Below are 18123 nucleotides of genomic sequence, written 5' to 3'. Positions count from 1 at the left end.
GTTTGAGAAGGATGGATGTTAGCTCTTCTCTAAATGTTTGGTAGAATTCACCTGTGAAGCCATCTGGTCCTGGACTTTGGTTTGTTGGAAGATTTCTAATCACAGTTTCAATTTCATTACTTGTGATTGATCTGTTCATATTTTCTACTTCTTCCTGGTTCAGTCTTGGAAGGTTATACCTTTTTAAGAATTTGTCCATTTCTTCCAGGTTGTCCATTTTATTGGCATAGAGTTGCTTGTAGTAGTCTCTTAGGATGCTTTGTATTTCTGCGATGTCTGTTGTAACTTCTCCTTTTTCATTTCTAATTTTATTGATTTGAGTCCTCTCCCTCTTTTTCTTGATGAATCTGGCTAATGGTCTATCAATTTTGTTTATCTTCTCAAAGAACCATCTTTTAGTTTTATTGATCTTTGCTATTGTTTTTATTTTTGTTTCTATTTCATTTATTTCTGCTCTGATCTTTATGATATCTCTCCTTCTGCTAACTTTGGGTTTTGTTTGTTCTTCTATCTCTAGTTCCTTTAGTTGTAAGGTTAGATTGTTTACTTGAGATTTTTCTTGTTTCTTGAGGTAGGCTTGTATAGCTATAAACTTCCCTCTTAGAACTGCTTTTGCTGCATCCCATAGGTTTTGGATCGTCGTGTTTTCATTGTCATTTGTCTCTAGGTATCTTTTGATTTCCTCTTTGACTTCTTCAGTGATCCTTTGGTTATTTAGTATCGTATTGTTTAGCCTCCATGTGTTTGTGTTTTTTACGTTTTTTCCCCTGTAATTCATTTCTAATCTCATAGCATTGTGGTCAGAAAAGATGCTTGATATGATTTCAATTTTCTTAAATTTACTGATGCTTGATTTGTGACCCAAGATGTGATCTATCCTGGAGAATGTTCCGTGCGCACTTGAGAAGAAAATGTAATCTGCTGTTTTTGGATGGAATGTCCTATAAATATCATTTAAATTTATCTGGTCTATTGTGTAATTTGCTACTCCAGCTTTCTTTTGATTTCCATTTGCATGGAATATCTTTTTCCATCCCATCACTTTCAGTCTGCATGTGTCCCTATGTCTGAAGTGGGTCTCTTGTAGACAGCATATATATGGGTCTTGTTTTTGTATCCATTCAACAAACCTGTGTCTTTTGGTTGGAGCATTTAATCCATTCACGTTTAAGGTAATTATCGATATGTATGTTCCTATTGTCATTTTCTAAATTGTTTTGGGTTTGGTTTTGTAGGTCCTTTTCTTCTCTTGTGTTTCCCACTTAGAGAAGTTCCTTTAACATTTGTTGTAGAGCTGATTTGGTGGTGCTGAATTCTCTTAGCTTTTGCTTGTCTGTAAAGCTTTTGATTTCTCCATCGAATCTGAATGAGATCCTTGCTGGATAAAGTAATCTTGGTTGTAGTTTCTTCCCTGTCATCACTTTAAGTATGTCATGCCACTCCCTTCTGGCTTGTAGATTTTCTGCCGAGAAATCAGCTGTTAACCTTATGGGAATTCCCTTGTATGTTATTTGTCATTTTTCCCTTGCTGCTTTCAATAATTTTTCTTTGTCTTTAATTTTTGCCAATTTGATTACTATGTGTCTCAGTGTGTTTCTCCTTGGGTTTATCCTGTATGGGACTTTCTGTGCTTCCTGGACTTGGGTGACTATTTCCTTTCCCATGTTAGGGAAGTTTTCGACTATAATCTCTTCAAATATTTTCTCGGGTACTTTCTCTCTCTCTTCTCCTTCTGGGACCCCTATAATGCAAATGTTGTTGGGTTTAATGTTGTCTCAGAGACCTCTTAGGCTGTCTTCATTTCTTTTCATTCATTTTTCTTTATTCTGTTCTGCAGCAGTGAATTCCACCATTCTGTCTTCCAGGTCACTTATCCGTTCTTCTGCCTCAGTTATTCTGCTACTGATTCGTTCTAGTGTATGTTTCATTTCAGTTATTGTATTTTTCATCTCTGTTTTTTTGTCCTTTAATTCTTCTAGATCTTTGTTAAACATTTCTTGCATCTTCTTGATCTTTGCCTCCAATCTTTTTCCAAGGTCCTGGATCATCTTCACTCTCATTATTCTGAATTCTTTTTCAGGAAGGTTGCTTATCTCCACTTCATTTAGTTTTGTTTCTGGGGTTTTATCTTGTTCCTTCATCTGGTACATAGCCCTCTGCCTTTTCATCTTGTCTATCTTCCTGTGAATGTGGTTTTTGTTCCACAGTCTGCAGGATTGTAGTTTTTCTTGCTTCTGCTGTGTGCCCTCTGGTGGATGAGGCTATCTAAGAGGCTTTTGCAAGTTTCCTGATCGAGGGACTGGTGGTGGGTAGAGCTTTATAACAAAGTGAATCAGCTATACATATACATATATCACCATATCTCCTCCCTCTTGCATGTTCCTCCCACCCTCCCTATCCCACCCCTCTAGGTGGTCACAAAGCACCGAGCTGATCTCCCTGTGCTATGCAGCTGCTTTCCACTAGCTATCTACTTTACATTTGGTAGTGTATATATGGCCATGCCACTCTTTCCCTTAGTTCCAGCTTACACTTCCCCCTCCCCATGTCCTCAAGTCCATTCTCTACATCTGTATCTTTATTCCTGTCCTGCCCCTAGGTTCTTCAGAACCTTTTTTTTTTTTTTTAGATTCCATATATATGTGTTTGCATACAGTATTTGTTTTTCTCTTTCTGACTTAATTTCACTCTGCATGACAGACTCTAGGTCCATCCACCTCACTACCAATAACTCAATTTCGTTTCTTTTTATGGCTGAGTAATATTCCATTTTATATATGTGCCACATCTTGTAAGTACCTACTTTTGTATGTAAAAAAACATAGACTGAGGTGGGAAAAAAGAATTTAAAGGTGTGACAAAAAGGCAAAAGCCTAAGATGAAGAAGAATTAACTGACATGAGGAAAAATAACAAGTTAACTGATGTTAAAACTGATAATAAGCTTAAAAATTGCACATGGAAACAGTGTTGCATATAATCTTCATTGTAAATTAGATAGATCAGTAATTTAGAAGATAAACTTGGTACAGTTTCTCAGAATATAAATGAACATCAATGATAATAGTAAAACCAATAAGAGAAAGTGGAGTTATGAAAGAGACCACTGTGAGATTAAATTCCATGGTTCTTGAAGCAAAGGATAGAAACAGCAGAAAAATAGATACAGCCAATATGTAAAAGAAAAAAATGTATTATATAAAAAGGAGGTCAACACCTTGACACATTTTGGTGAATTAAAAATATCTTTTTAAATAAACTATATCCTATAAGCATTTATGTAGAAAAAACAGGATGCCTGTGAGGAAACAATTTCAGACTAGATAAAGGAATTCTACTGAAATAATAAGTTCCAGAAAACAGTAGATAAAAAAGTATAAGGACCTGAAGAAAAAAATTATGACCCAAGAAGTTTATAAGGAAGTAAGTTACTACTTAGTTATGATAGAAATAAATATATACTTTTAAAATGTAAGGGTTTAGAAACAAACATCATCAATATATCTTTTCTATATTTGAAACTATACTAAAGTATGCTGAGAAATGAACCAAAATAAAAAACTTTTTAAATGGCAGCATTGAAGTGCTGATAATGAACACTACAACTAGGTTAAAAAATAGATTTACCATACTATAATTTTGCTATATAATTCAATGGATTTATCAATAAATTTTAAGAGGAAATATAATAGCAAATTAATATAATTATATTATTCAGGGTCTAAAATATGTCATGTGAACAGAATATTGGAAGTTGTAAAAAGGTAAATTATGCTAAGTTTTATATCTTTCATGTAGCAAATCAATAGAGATTGGTTGGAAAATTAAAAACAATAATATTAAGAAATTTACCTTAGAAGTAACGATTAGTAGAATAAGATATTTCTTCCAATTGCTAGACGAGAAAAGAGTAAATAAAATGTACATGTAAGGGAAGAAAAAGTGATAGGAACCAAAATGACAAGTGAAAAGAAAACACAGGATACAAGTTGTCATCTATTGTGATGAAATACGTCAGCGGTACCTGTATTTAAAGTCACCATATCCTACTCTGTTCTCGACCCTGTGTGCCTTTGCTCCCACCCGCCCCCACCACCACCACCACACACATACTCTCTGCATTGTTTTATGAGTTTTGCTATCTCTAAATGGATTTAGAAAGATGGATAATCAAAAACATGTGAAAGGTTCTTCTTATGGACACCTGAAAAAGCAGCACCCATGCTGTAGGTAGCTGCCTATTAGAGGACACTGGGTAAAGTCACATGAAGTGGGTGAATCAAGAAATGTCGTTCTTGGGCTTCCCTGGTGGCACAGTGGTTGAGAGTCTGCCTGCCGATGCAGGGGACACGGGTTCGTGCCCCAGTCCGGGAAGATCCCACATGCCGCGGATCGGCTGGGCCCGTGAACCATGGCCGCTGAGCCTGCGCGTCTGCGACGGGAGAGGCCACAACAGTGAGAGGCCCGCGTACCGCAAAAAAAAAAAAAAAAAAAAAAAAGAAATGTCATTCTTTTTCTTTTTATAAAGCCTGTACTTCAAGAGAAGAATGGTGTGAGTAATGAACAAAGTCTGCATAGATTCTTCTCAATCAAATCCCAGCCACTTTATAGTTAATATTTTTCCCCCGGAAAAGATGATAGGATAGCCCATGAGGCTCAGCTCTTCTAAAATGAGTTTTAATCCTTTCAGGGGCATACCTTCTTCAAAAGCTACCATGATAACGGCTTCATTCTTTGAAGAAAAGTAGATTTTCATTCCAGAGGTTAATTTTTAATGAGTGAAAATACCAAGTATTAGAAAGAGAAGAAATGGAATGAACCACAGTCACCTGAAAATGATACTTTTTTTTGAATGAATGAAGAATATTATAGGTCATTAATTAATCTACAATTTGCTAGGTCATTAAAATATCAAGTGAAAGCTAAGTCAAATGTAGAAAATATTGTATATTTTGTATACACAGCATTTTGTAATTAATATAATAGTTTGAAATGTAGAGGAGAGTGTTTGATGAGTGTTGGCTGCAACACTTGATATTTTATAGCCATAAAGTTCCTATGAATGTTGGAAAGTGTCTTCGGAGTTATTTATCTTAAATTACCATATTATTGCTTTATGGAGTATACAAAATGTCTTATCCCATAGCCATTGAAATATATGATTGTGGCTATCATCACCATTGTGTTCTATTTTCAATACTGAATTTTTTCTGTTCCCTCAGCCATTGCTGAAATTTTTATTTTCCGTGCAATGCTTCCTTGAAATCAGTGCCTCCTTTGAGTAAGCCAGTCTCCATTTTTTCACAGGTAAAGATTGTCCACATTCTGGCCTGGCATTTAAAGTAACCTGTGGCCTGACCTCACACTACTTTTCCAACTATCCTTAACTCTCACATTAACAGAATCTTTTTCTACAGTCTAACTATAAGGTGTGTGTGTACTACACATACCTTGTAAAATATCTCCGTATTTGCTCATAGCATTGATCTTCTGACCTGAGGGCCGTTCCCACTTTACCAGCCTCCTCCTGCACATGTGTTCTTTCTCTCCCAATCCCTCTCCCTCCCTCTTTCTCTCTCTCTCTCTGAAACACACACACACACTTCTCACCCCTGGGAAGCATTAACAAACATTTTATGTCCATATTGATTTTTTCCTTCTCTGAGAATTTATTTCTTCTATAAGGCACATAACAAAATATCATGTATTATTTTATTATCTTTATTAAATACTTGCCTTCAAATATTATTTAACTTTATAGGTATGCACAGTTTAACTGTCTGTATTTTATTTCCCCAAGTAGAGTGTAAGCTCTTTCAGCACAGCGGAATTAGATGGTACTTCATTTTTTCTATCCTCCACATCCTTGCACAAATTATATACTGAAAACATATTTGTTGCTTTATTGACTTTATCAGATTTCAGAATAACACATTATTAGCTGGGGTGGAAAAAATAACTTTCGGCATCCCCTTAGAATTTACAAGCATCAGGTATTATATGTAGAAGAAACTTGGATTATTCAGCTAAAAGTTGCTAAACTATGAAATGCTCTGCAGAAAAGGTATAAGTGCAGCAACGTATAATGTAGCTGTAGGTTAATGATGAAATAGATCTTTTCCACATTTTCAGAGAAAGCATTTGTGGAAAGATGTATTGCTCTGAGTTGGAAATCTATATTCTGCGACAGCTGCTGACTAGTAATGAGTTCTAATGAGCTGTCTCTTTATTGGAAAAAATAACATTTGCAATAACAGCCCCTTTGCAAATTGTAAAAGAGTATGGCAGTGCAGCTATAACCCCAAGCTGATAGGGGTATATTCATGTCAGTGTCATTTCAATTCAAATCTAAGTTTCTGTTCTCATTTTAAAGGAAGGTACTGCACACTCAAATGTGAGAATCAACTCCTTTCTTCACCAATAGCCTGTGGCTAAGAATTTAGCTTCTTTCATCTAATATTAACATAACACTGTTGCCAATATTATCACACTAAACTTAAGACAATTAAGTTTAAACAATGATAAGCTTTTCAGATTTCATTTCCAAGTTTAATGGAAAGCTATTGTCCTTTCTCATTGTGTTCAGCTAGCATTCAGGGTTCATTTTTTGAAATGATTATACTGATGCATGAATGGTCTCCCCCTTCCATCATTTCAAATCCCCCAACATACACATAAAAGAGCCAACTGTGATCAGTACTACAGTAAAATTTTTGAAAACTGATAGTGGTTTACATTATCTTGGAATGCCTCAAGGCTCAAGTTAAAATCATTTGAAAGTAGCAGTGGCAGCAAAGATAAAATTGATTGGGGGAATGTACACAATCTAATATTTCATATAATGAAAACAGAGGTGTTATCAAAGTCGTCAATAAAATGCAAGTTCTTTCTGAAGAAAAATCACTTTACCCTTGACTCACATTCAAATCATAGAAATTTAAATGCACAAACTCATATAGTTTTGAAGCAATAATTTTTATGGCTTTCAAAATGTCCCAGCATCTCTTACATATTGGTAATGATTTCCTACATCCAATACATCCTTTCCTTTTTCTCTCCTGTTACAGGAGAAAGGGCTGCAATATTTTAAAGTTAATCACTCCAGTTGTTTTCCAATTCTCAACACCTTGATTTTTTTTCTGGGATCTTTCTTTCTCTATGCTTTACTCCCTCGGTCTCCTGTGCTTTCAACATGGCTGTAACTTCTGGCTCTCAAATCAGCTCTTAATTATACTTAGACATCTCCTCTGTAAAAAAACAAAAAGCAAAAACAAACATAAAAACAGACAAAACCCCTACTCTATCTGTCTAAATCACAAATGAAATTTTGGGGAAATAAAAACCTCTGTATTTCCTGTTTCCATATTTGTCCCTCTCACTCACTCTTCAGTCTACTCCTTAAAATACTGATATCCATTTCTCCAAGAAATAAATCTGTCAGTTCATTTTTAATACATAACTTTTGGAATTTGTCAACAAGATTAGATGCTGTTGATGACTCTCTGCCTTGGCTTCTATACTGGCCTACTCTCCTGATTATCTTTCTCCTTTAATTTTTGATCTTCTTTAGTTGTATTTTCAGAGCCCTTCTTGTCCCATCATCTAAGTAGTATGGCTTCTTGGGACTCAATTCCAGGAACTGTTTTCTATTCATTCTGCAAATTCTTCCCAGAATCATCTCATGAATTCTCACCAATTACCCTCCGGTTACTGATGACCCTCATCTATCTGCCCAGATGAGATGTGTCTCTGGGGTGTCAGAAGCATCCAAATCCTACTGGGCATGTTCATACTCAATATAATCAACTCTTTAGTTTGTTTAGGGACCTCTCTTTTCCCCACTGTGTCCTCCAGGTTTTTCTACATTAACAAATGTCTCCACAATCCAGCTAGTTTTTCTAGCCAGAAGCCCTTGAGTATTTCTTTATCCCAATATTCTCCCATTTCCAATAAAATCATTAAACTGTGACCATTTAAACTCCTAGATATCTTTCATATTTGTTAATCCTCTTCGTCTCATACCACCATCCTAATCCAGCTGACCAACGAATTGTCCCTAATGCAAGTTACTGGATCCCCAAGGAACCAAAGTGATCTATCTAAATACAAACCTGATCATGTCATTTACCTCCTCAAAAGTATTGTGTTACTTCTTGTGGCTTTTGGTTCAAGTACAGATCTTTAACTTATCTTTGTAATTCTTTAGTCTTCTCTCTAGCTCACTCATTTAGTTGAAAGGTCACGTTATAGTCACAAATCTCCGTGTGCATCCCTTTCACTTAAGCACAAGTACACCCATCATAGTCACCCAGAAAAATTAAAGTACTTTTTTAAATGTTTATTGAGTTCCTACCCTATACTATGTTATAGACTCTACATGTGTTATCTCATTTAATCATGACAACTCTAAGAGGAGATCTTATTTCACCCATCTTACATATAATGAAACTGAGGCTTGGAGTGAAAAGATAACTTGTCTAAGTATACCTGGCTAGTGTTTAAACAGGAATTTGACACTAGGTGTTGCCTGACTTCAAATTCAGAACAATGTCACTTCCTTTAAAGAGGAAGTTTTTATCAAACTTCAAAATTGGTATCGTGTGCCTTGCCTCTGTTTTTCCAGAGCAACCAATACTTTTATTAACATATCATTTATCACTTTTTACTCTAGTTACCTATTTAATTATTTGTACCCTTGCATGAGGCCCTAAGATCCGTAATGCATATTTTTTGCACCATTATACTCCCATAGCACAGTGCTTGGAAAAGCACTCAACACCCAAGCTTTGAGACATCCAAGCACCAAACCAGTCAGTCCTACATATTTTCCCCTAAATTCCCCACTTGGTTCTTAAGATAGAGGCCAACTTTAATGGATAACTAGCCACTTTCATCACACAATATGTTGGGTGTTTATTGTTGCCCAGCATTCCTTCTCCTTCTAGAAAGAGCATTTCTTCCTCATTTGTAGAATTGCCTCTCTTTCACTATGTATATGTGATTCTTGTGTAGCTGCCAATCACAATAGTCAACCTTTCTGACCACAGAGTCAAGAGAGTGACCAAAATCTAGCCAATCATATTACTCATTATCCTGACCACCCATTTTGGCTTGTTTTGGGGGAATATATTCTATGCCAATCTAATCAAAGTCTAATAGCAAGATAATGAACTAGAAAAATTCTCTGCATCATCAGAGCTCTAATAGAAACACTGTAATTTCCCTAAGAGGAAAATAGATCTTTTAAAGTACCTCTCTTAGGGACAGAGAGTTGGATTTAGAGGACATATAGCCAAGAACAATGCCTAAACCATGCCCTTGGACTGCTCCAGCAGAGACCTCACAGAAGACCCCTTTTCATTTCTCTAGCAAAGGTTTGGAAGAGCGCTGGCACTCAGCAAGTAATGACTAAGTATCTGTGACACTAATGGATGCCAGAATCTACCATACTGTTCCCAGAAAGCCAGAATCTATGGCTCCTAATATAACCAGAAACAGATTGTGACTAGGACCTGTTTCTTCACATCGCTCTCTGCTAAGGCAATGATGTTTTTGTAGGCGTATACATGCTTGATAGAACCTAGTTTGAAGGGAGGCTGGGAAAGTGAGTCTTCAGCTTTTGTCTCAGAGAGGTAAGACTTACAATTTGGTAAATTCCCGGAATTAAGCAAACTGTTTGATTTTGTATAGCAACTAAGCATAATAATCATTAAGCTCTTTCTTTCTTATACAGAATTACTATACTTCAGGATAATATAAACATGTATGTATCTGAAGCTGTGTTCTTCTCCCCTAACACTCATTGAAAGCCATGTACAGGAAGAGATATTGAGTCCATGCACAGAAAGAAAGAAAACATAAAGAGAGTTAAAGACACCATTTAGCTCTGGAATTCTTAGTCTACACTATTCATAGGTTTATCTCTCTCTCTCCCTCTCTCTCTCTCTCTCTCTCTCTCACACACACACACACACACACACACGCACACACGCACACATACTCTCACATTCACTTCATATATTATTTTAAATTATATATCTATCTCTTGCAGACAGGAATGTTCCAACTAATAAAGATATTTGTGATGGTTAATTTTATGTGTCAACTTGGCTGGACTACAGTGCCCCCCAAATATTAGGTCAAATATTATTCTAGGTGTTTCTGTAAGGCTGGTTTACATTAACAGTTAAATAGATTAACATTTAAATAGGTGGATTTTGAGTAAAGTGGTTGTTCTCCATAATGTGGATGGGCCTCATCCAATCAGTTGAAGGCCTTAATAGAACAAAGAACGACCTCTTCTGAGAAAGGACAAATTCTGCAAATAGACCACCTTTGAGCTTGGACTGCAACTCTTGCCTAGGTCTCCAGCCTGCTGTCTTACTCCATCAGATTTTGGAGTCACCAAGCTTCCACAATTGCATGAGTCAATGTTTTAAAATAAATCTCTCTTTCTCCATACTTTGTGATGCTTAATTAAATGTGTCAACTAGGCTGGGTCATGGGTTGCTTAGATATTTGTTAAAAGATTGTTCTGAATGTGCATGTGAGGGTGTTTTTGGATGAGAGTAACAGTTAAATTTATAGAGTGAGTAAAGCAGATTATCTTCCATAATTTGGGGGGAGAGTGTTCATCCAATTAGTTGAAGAATTGACTAGGACAAAAAGGTTGACCCTTCTCTTAGTAAGGGAGAATTCTCCTTGCCTGATGACCTGGGACATGGATTTTTTCCCTCTCTTTGGACTCAAAACATTGGCTCTTCCTGGTTCTCAAGCTTTTTGGCCTCTGGAATGGAGCTAAACCATTGACACATGGGTATGTATATACATATGCATACATTTCCTGTATGTGTGTATACGTGCATGTGTGTGTGTGTTTGTGTATACGCACATCCTATTTGTCTGTTTCTCTGGAGAACCTTGGGTAATACAATACTCTACCAAGAAAATTGCTAATGGCGGAGATGGGACCGCTGGAAATGTTCAAAGCAAATATTATTTCACATTTTATAGAAAAGTTAATGACCTCTAGATGGAAAGATGAAAAACTTATCCTCTTTTGCTGCTACCCTACCATGCAGCGGCAATTTCAGGGTTAGGTATTTAAGAGTACCCAAGGGAAAAGGCCTTGTTTTAGAGGAAGGGAATTCTGTGGATAAGCTTCAGTTTTAGTCCATTTAGGCTGCTATAACAAAAATACATAGATTGGGAGGTTTAACAACAAACACTTATTTCTCACAGTTCTGGAACCTGGGAAGACAAGACCAAAGCACAGGCAGGTTTAGTGTCTGGTGAGAGCCTACTTTCTGGTTCATAGACATTTGTTTTTTCCCTGTGTCCTCACATGACAGAAGAGGAAAGAGAGATCTCCAGTGTCTGTTTTATGAGGGCACTAATTCCATTCATGAATGCTCCACCCTCATGACCTAATCACCTTTGAAAGGTCCCATCCCCAAATATCATCACACTGGGGATTAATTTTAACTTATGAATTTCGGGGGGATACAAATATACAGTCTAGAGCAGGTTTCTTGTTTTAGGACTCCAATCAGCTCATTGTTACACACAGTCAGTCAGGTTCATTGGCCAGAGTTTATATCCCAACCCAAAGAAAAAATGCCATCAAGTATATCTACTCTAGGCTCCTAATCAGGTATATTGATCATGAGGTATAGAACTGTAAAATCTAGCTGAATGGTGATTATGCAACTAATGCAAATTGCTCAGGAAATAAATGGAGACTTCAGAATTTCTAAAATTTTCTACATCAGAATTGTTTAAGTTTTCCATGTATAGAAGAGTTCCTTGCACCTGGGTCTGTGACCTTATTATGTGGCATAAGAAGTGGGGCTGATGAGAAGTTGAGTAAAGTGCATGTGAATAAAAATAATCCTTGGAAAATGTACTCTGCCTTTTGCTACTTTAAACAGTAATTAGTAAGACAAGTGCCAAAGTTTACGTTAAATATTTGCTCTTATTTTTATCATTATGCAGGTTTTTTCATTCAATAAATATTTGGGGGGAACCCCCTAAGTGCCAGCTGCTTTTTAAAAAAGAGTCATTTTATTTTTTCCCAATTTAAAGAAGGAAAATCTAATAATTGGAAAGGTAACTAAAAATCCTCAGCTGTACAATTTGTTAGTGACAGAACCATGATTCAAAATCATACCATGTGACAGAGCCTGGACTCATTCTTAGCCACACTGTTCTGCTTCCTAGTCACTTAACCCTGAAGGAGAGTCAGGCTAAGTCTTCCAAAGACTAAGGCACCAAGGTCCTCTTTAGTTGATAAAAAGGCAAGGGTGGCTTCCCTGGTGGCGCAGTGGTTGAGAGTCCGCCTGCCGATGCAGAGGACACGGGTTCGTGCCCTGGTCCGGGAAGATCCCACATGCCGCGGAGCGGCTGGGCCCATGAGCCATGGCCGCTGAGCCTGCGCGTCCGGAGCCTGTGCTCCACAACGGGAGAGGCCACAGCAGTGAGAGGCCCGCGTACCGCAAAAAAAAAAAAAAAAAAAAAAGAGGCAAGAGTGCTTCCCCTCCCCCTCCCAACTAAGGGGAGAGACTGAAAGAAAAACCAGCTGAGGTTAAGATGGATTTCTTGGTGGGTTTCCCAATCCTGAAACTAAGGGAATCCAGAAATCGAGAGTATTGGTCAATATAAAGAGAACTAAAATATTATTTTTCCACTCAGCCTCTATGGATGGCACAGCAGATGTTGCCTAATGCAAGGTGGTGAAAGTTGCTAACTCTTAACTACCACATGGGAAATCCAAATACTGGGAAGGTTGTTAGACAGTCCCGGGTGGGTGTCTCAACAGGAAAAAAATACAAAGGACTGCTCTTCTCTTCTTGACAAAAAAAAAGAGAAAAGAAATCACCAGTTGGTCCTTACAAACTCATTATTAGTTTGCAGCTGTATCTGGGTGGGAGACCAGGGATAGGGGATGAGACCAGAGCAGGTGTATCTGGGTGAGAGACTGGGGATGATGTGGAGCTACAGCAGACTTTTGTGGTAGAGAGAAAGCATTTCCATGTTCCCTTTGTTTGGCAGGAAAGGAGATTTTGGTCCTCAGTGTGAGGTGGTGAAAGCAGAATCAGCTTGTGATGGAGGAATAGGCTCCAGTAGCAGCATCTTCAGGAGCAGTAACATTCTTAAAAGCAAAGCAGCCCGAGATCACAAGTGCTCGGTACGTCCAGTCTGTGGTTAGCACTACTGCTTTGTTCTAAGTGCTATTTGGAGATGGGAGAGTAAAATGGAAGAAGCACTTCTTTCTCTTTTTAAAAGTTTTTATATACTTTTAATTGAAGTCTAATTGACATACAATGTGATATTAGTTTCAAGGGTACAACATTTGTATACGTTGCAAAATGATCACCACAATAAGACTAGGTACGATATTTCACCATACAAAGTTAATACAATATTATTGACTATGGTCCCCACGCTGCACTTTATAACCCCATGATTTATTTATTTTGTAACTAGAAGTTTGTACTTCTTGATCTGCTTCATCCGTTTTGCCAAACCCCTTCTCTGGCAACTACCAATTGTTCTCTGTATCTATGAGTCTGGCTTTTGTTTAGTTAGTTTGTTTTGTTTTTTAGATTCCACGTGTAAGTGAAATCCTGCTGTATTTGTCTCTTTCTCTCTGACTTGTTTCATTTAGCATAATGCCCTCCAGGCCCATCTATGTTGAAATCTTGCCATTTGCATGTCTTTCAGTCTTTCTCTTGAATGGAGATTCAGAAGATAGTACCTGAGAATTTCTTCTTTCCTTTTCCTCCTCAAGTATGTTCCTGGGAAACACTTGATTTAAAAACAAAATGTTTGGGAATGAGAGATTTTCAGGATTGGGGCAGTCAAAAGTTTTCAACTTAGTTTAATTCCCAACATAGAGAATAACCAAAGAGAAAGAACTATTTAGAAATTCAGTAGAATCCCTTATTAGGATATGTCATTAGCTATGATTTGAGGATTTGTGTTACCCCATTTAATGAAAGGTCTGGGCAATTTGCACTTGACATTAAAGCCAGTTGAACAGAGACACACATTACTTTGTTCATTCTTCCCGTGTATTGGGGCTGGGGTCTCCAGTCAGAGAGATGGGTAAATCATGAGTTCTTTCCTCAGTGAGTTCATGGAATGGTGAGAGAGTTCAGTACATAAATAAATGATTATAGAATAATATGATTATATGCTTGAAGGTTTGAAAAAGTACCGGTAAAGCCAGACACAAGGAAGAACTTATTTTGCTTGAGAGGTTGTGCTTTCGTGGAGCTGAGAAAAAAGTGTGCCCAGAAGTAGCATAATCATAACATGTCTGGTATGTGTCTATGATCTAAGCTCAAGGTTTAGAGTGAAAAGCATCAGAAATATTTACAAGTAGGACTTTCTTAATTTATCCCACTACCTACTTGTTTTATGCCTATGACCCTCTATAGGGGATAGAGTTAGAGAAAGATGGAAAGAGAAATATATAAGATCTTTGGGTACTTGATTTTGACTAAATTTGTATTAATTCACTTTAAAAGTATTTGTTATAGCTTATATGCAAGTGTGTTATATTAGGGATTGAGAACACATCAGTGACCAAATTCTCTGCCCTCCCTCAGGAGGGAAAAGAAATAAAAAAGAATATATTAATATAAAATGTGATAAAATATGACACTCACTTCTATAAAGAAAAATATAGCAGAAAAGACACAGTGAGTGCTGATGAGTTTGTGGGAAATCATGTTATTTGATATATTATAATTTTATACTAGGTGGTATTTGAGCAGAGAACCGAGGTGGGTGGGGAGCTGAGTATGAGGATTTCTGGGGAAGGGCATTTCATGTGCAAAGGCTGTGAGTGAGAAAACTTATTTGTTCCAAAGGCAGCAATGTGGTCAGTGTGGCTGGGACTGGGCAAGTTGTAGGCAGTGCGGTCAGGGGTATGAGGGTTAAAATCCTACTAGACCTGGAAGGGCATTGTAGGGGGAAAGGTCATTGTAGGGACTTGGACTTTTATTCTGAGTAGGATATTAGTAGTATAACACTTTAATGATTAAAACTGCTAATTCTCCTTTAAGATGCTTAGACCAACAAGCAACTCAAACTCTTTAATCATCTTCATAAAAAGCTTTTCTTTTAGATTGATTGGTTACAAATCCTGCAACAGGAAGCAATCTCTAGAGTGAGCCATTCTCATTGAAATCAGTAAGAAACACTTTTAATTTTACTACCTGGAGCTATTATACTGAATATTTAAAGGGCAGATTAAAACTCAAGGAATCAGTAATTAGTAATTAATTGGGTTATAGAAACATCAACACCAAGGTCATCAGTTCAAATCAAAGTTGTGGAGACATAATTGTTAACATCTGAAAGCACTTCACTGGAAATTGTGGAATGGAAGTCTGTCTCAGTGTTTTTTTTCTTGTCAAGAAGGATTCATATGCACAAGGCAAGAGTGACCCTGCTTTTGATATTCAGTGAAATGCCTGCAGGAAGTCTTTTTGTAGACACTGGGGTTAAATGAATCTGGAAACTGGCCTATTGGGTCACAGTAAAACACTTCAGTACAATACATACTCAAACATTTCCCAAGATGGCATTAGAGTGTGCATTCCCTAGTCGATTGTAACCCTCATTATGCAAAATTCACTGAAAAATGTAATGCAGAACATGACGGTTTGATTATGCAACAAAACCAGTTAAATGTTTTCATTAGCTGTATAATATTTTTGCGCAATAAGGATTATTGTGTGTTAAAAATGTACTAATTCATTTAATCCCATGAGGCAAAAAATAATATTGAGGGAAATAATGATATTGTTAGGGACCCTGATTAGCAGAGCACAAAGTGCAAGTTCTTCTTACTAGGAAGCATAGTTTCAATTTACAGCACAATACGGAAAAAATTCAGGCATTTTACTTGTTGAATTATTTAAAGTTAATAAAGGGGTTAGACTTTTGTCATCTCATAAAGTTCAAATGGTTTTACCAATTGGGTGGGACAGCAGGAAATATTATTTTTTATCTGCACACCCAGAGAAGTAATACATAAGGGTGTGTGTGTGTGTGTGTGTGTGTGTGTATTACATGGGGATATACTAGGTTTTGAGCCTGTGTGGAGGATGGAAGGGAGGATTGCTTGAAGTAAGCAGTTGCAATGTGAACAATTTAATTCAATTAACTGCAACATGGTCTTTTGTTGAGATAGATATTTTCCCGATCTGAGTGAGTATATAGTCCGACTTTATAAAGAAGAAATGAATAAAGATACTAAAAATCTTGTGAAGAGCAACTGAAAAACATTCTCATTTTCCAATAAGCACTATAATGGAAACATTTGTGCAGTAACTCATATAATTAATAGTCCTTCTGTTGAGTAAAATAGTTATATCTTACTCATACTATTGCAAAGTCCGTAGGCTTTATACTACTAGATTTGCTAGTGATTCAGCAAAATTTTAGTGAGAAAGGATTTCTTATTTCTATCTCCTATAGAGGATCATAGGCATAAAACAAGTAGGTAGTGGGATAAATTAAGAAAGTTAGCCAGTTTCTTCTCACTCCTGTCAATCAGTGGTTGCTTCCTTACCCTCCTGCTTCTCCATCAGAAACAAAAGCCACGATAGGTCTCTTTTCGCCTAAGAAGGGATTGTCACTTTCTGTTTTGTAATCACTTTGATTTCTTTATGTTCTTACCTGTCTGATGACTTAAAAAATTACTTTTGCAAGTTACCTACCTTCCTCGTTGCTAAGTTGAGGATGGCATTATGTTGTAACTTTCTTCATTTTCAGCAGAAGCAGAAATTCTAAAATTTTTAATAGAAGAAAGATATCCAATGTTATACACTTAAATACATATGATGTTTTCACATATTGGTACATTATATGAATATCAAAATGATACAGAAAGTTATACTTTTTGTAAAAAGGTTTTATATTACAATTTAAATGACAAATTCAGATTATGAAATTTTAATTAATAAATTTTAAAATTATGATTATCTCTGGTGTGATTATTTCTTAGCTAGGGATCATTTTGTTGCAAGGGACAAAATCCTTCTCTGTCTAGCCTAACTAAAGTTATTTTTTCTTTTGTTGTCAGATTACAGTATTCCCACAGAAACCACTAGCTGATGGCAGGGAATGTACTGGTTTCACAGTCAGATACTCTTTCTATTCCTCTTAGATTAAATAGCTTCTCATCTCTGCTTCTTTATGCACAGAAGTGTCTCATTGTATCTAAAATGATTCTTTGAGTCTCACTTGTAGATATTTAGGAGGGAGAATCTGGCTTGCCAACTCATGGAATGTTCTATCTCAGTTTCTAACCAATTGTGACCGTGGTGTGGGTCATGATGTAATTATATGAAGGTTGGGAGCCTTTATTTTTGACTATTATTGTTCTTGCAAATATGTTTATGGTGTTGCTCCCCCATTAGTGTACAACGCTCTTGAGATCAAGCACCTGACTCTCTTACTCTATGTTATATTCCCTGTGTGGAAGCAAGTGCCCAGCAATGGTCTGTATTCAACGAAACATTTAAAATCACAATCTCAAGTCTTTTTCCTTCCACCTAAATGTTATTTTCAATACATGCTATTTCTGTTATTTGTGAAATAAAGATCCCACCTACTGCAATGGTTATTATGAAGTTTAACTAAAATAATGCATATGCCATGTAAATATTAAAGTTTTATACAAATACTACCTAAGAGATTGTATAAAATATGCATAGGAATTAGACTTACTGAATCACAGCAACTAAGAATGAAGTTGAGATTTTTTAAGAAAATAGCGGGTGGGATAGGGAGGGTGGGAGGGAGGGAGACGCAAGAGGGAAGAGATATGGGAACATATGTATATGTATAACTGATTCACTTTGTTATAAAGCAGAAACTAACACACCATTGTAAAGCAATTATACCCCAATAAAGATGTTAAAAAAAAAAAAAAGAAAATAGCATGTGACTGCAAAATATGAGAACAGACTTGAGATAAAGGGCATTTAATTCAATGATAAGACAGCGGATTAAATAATCAATACCAGAGTGAAAGAGTAAGAGTTTATGAAATTCTGGATTATGGAGACTTCTTCTGAGGCGAGTCTTGCTTGTTGGATATTTTTCA

The sequence above is a fragment of the Globicephala melas genome, chromosome 14, assembly GCF_963455315.2.
Source record: "Globicephala melas chromosome 14, mGloMel1.2, whole genome shotgun sequence".
NCBI classification, from domain to species: Eukaryota; Metazoa; Chordata; class Mammalia; order Artiodactyla; family Delphinidae; genus Globicephala; species Globicephala melas.
This window is presented reverse-complemented; position numbering follows the sequence as displayed.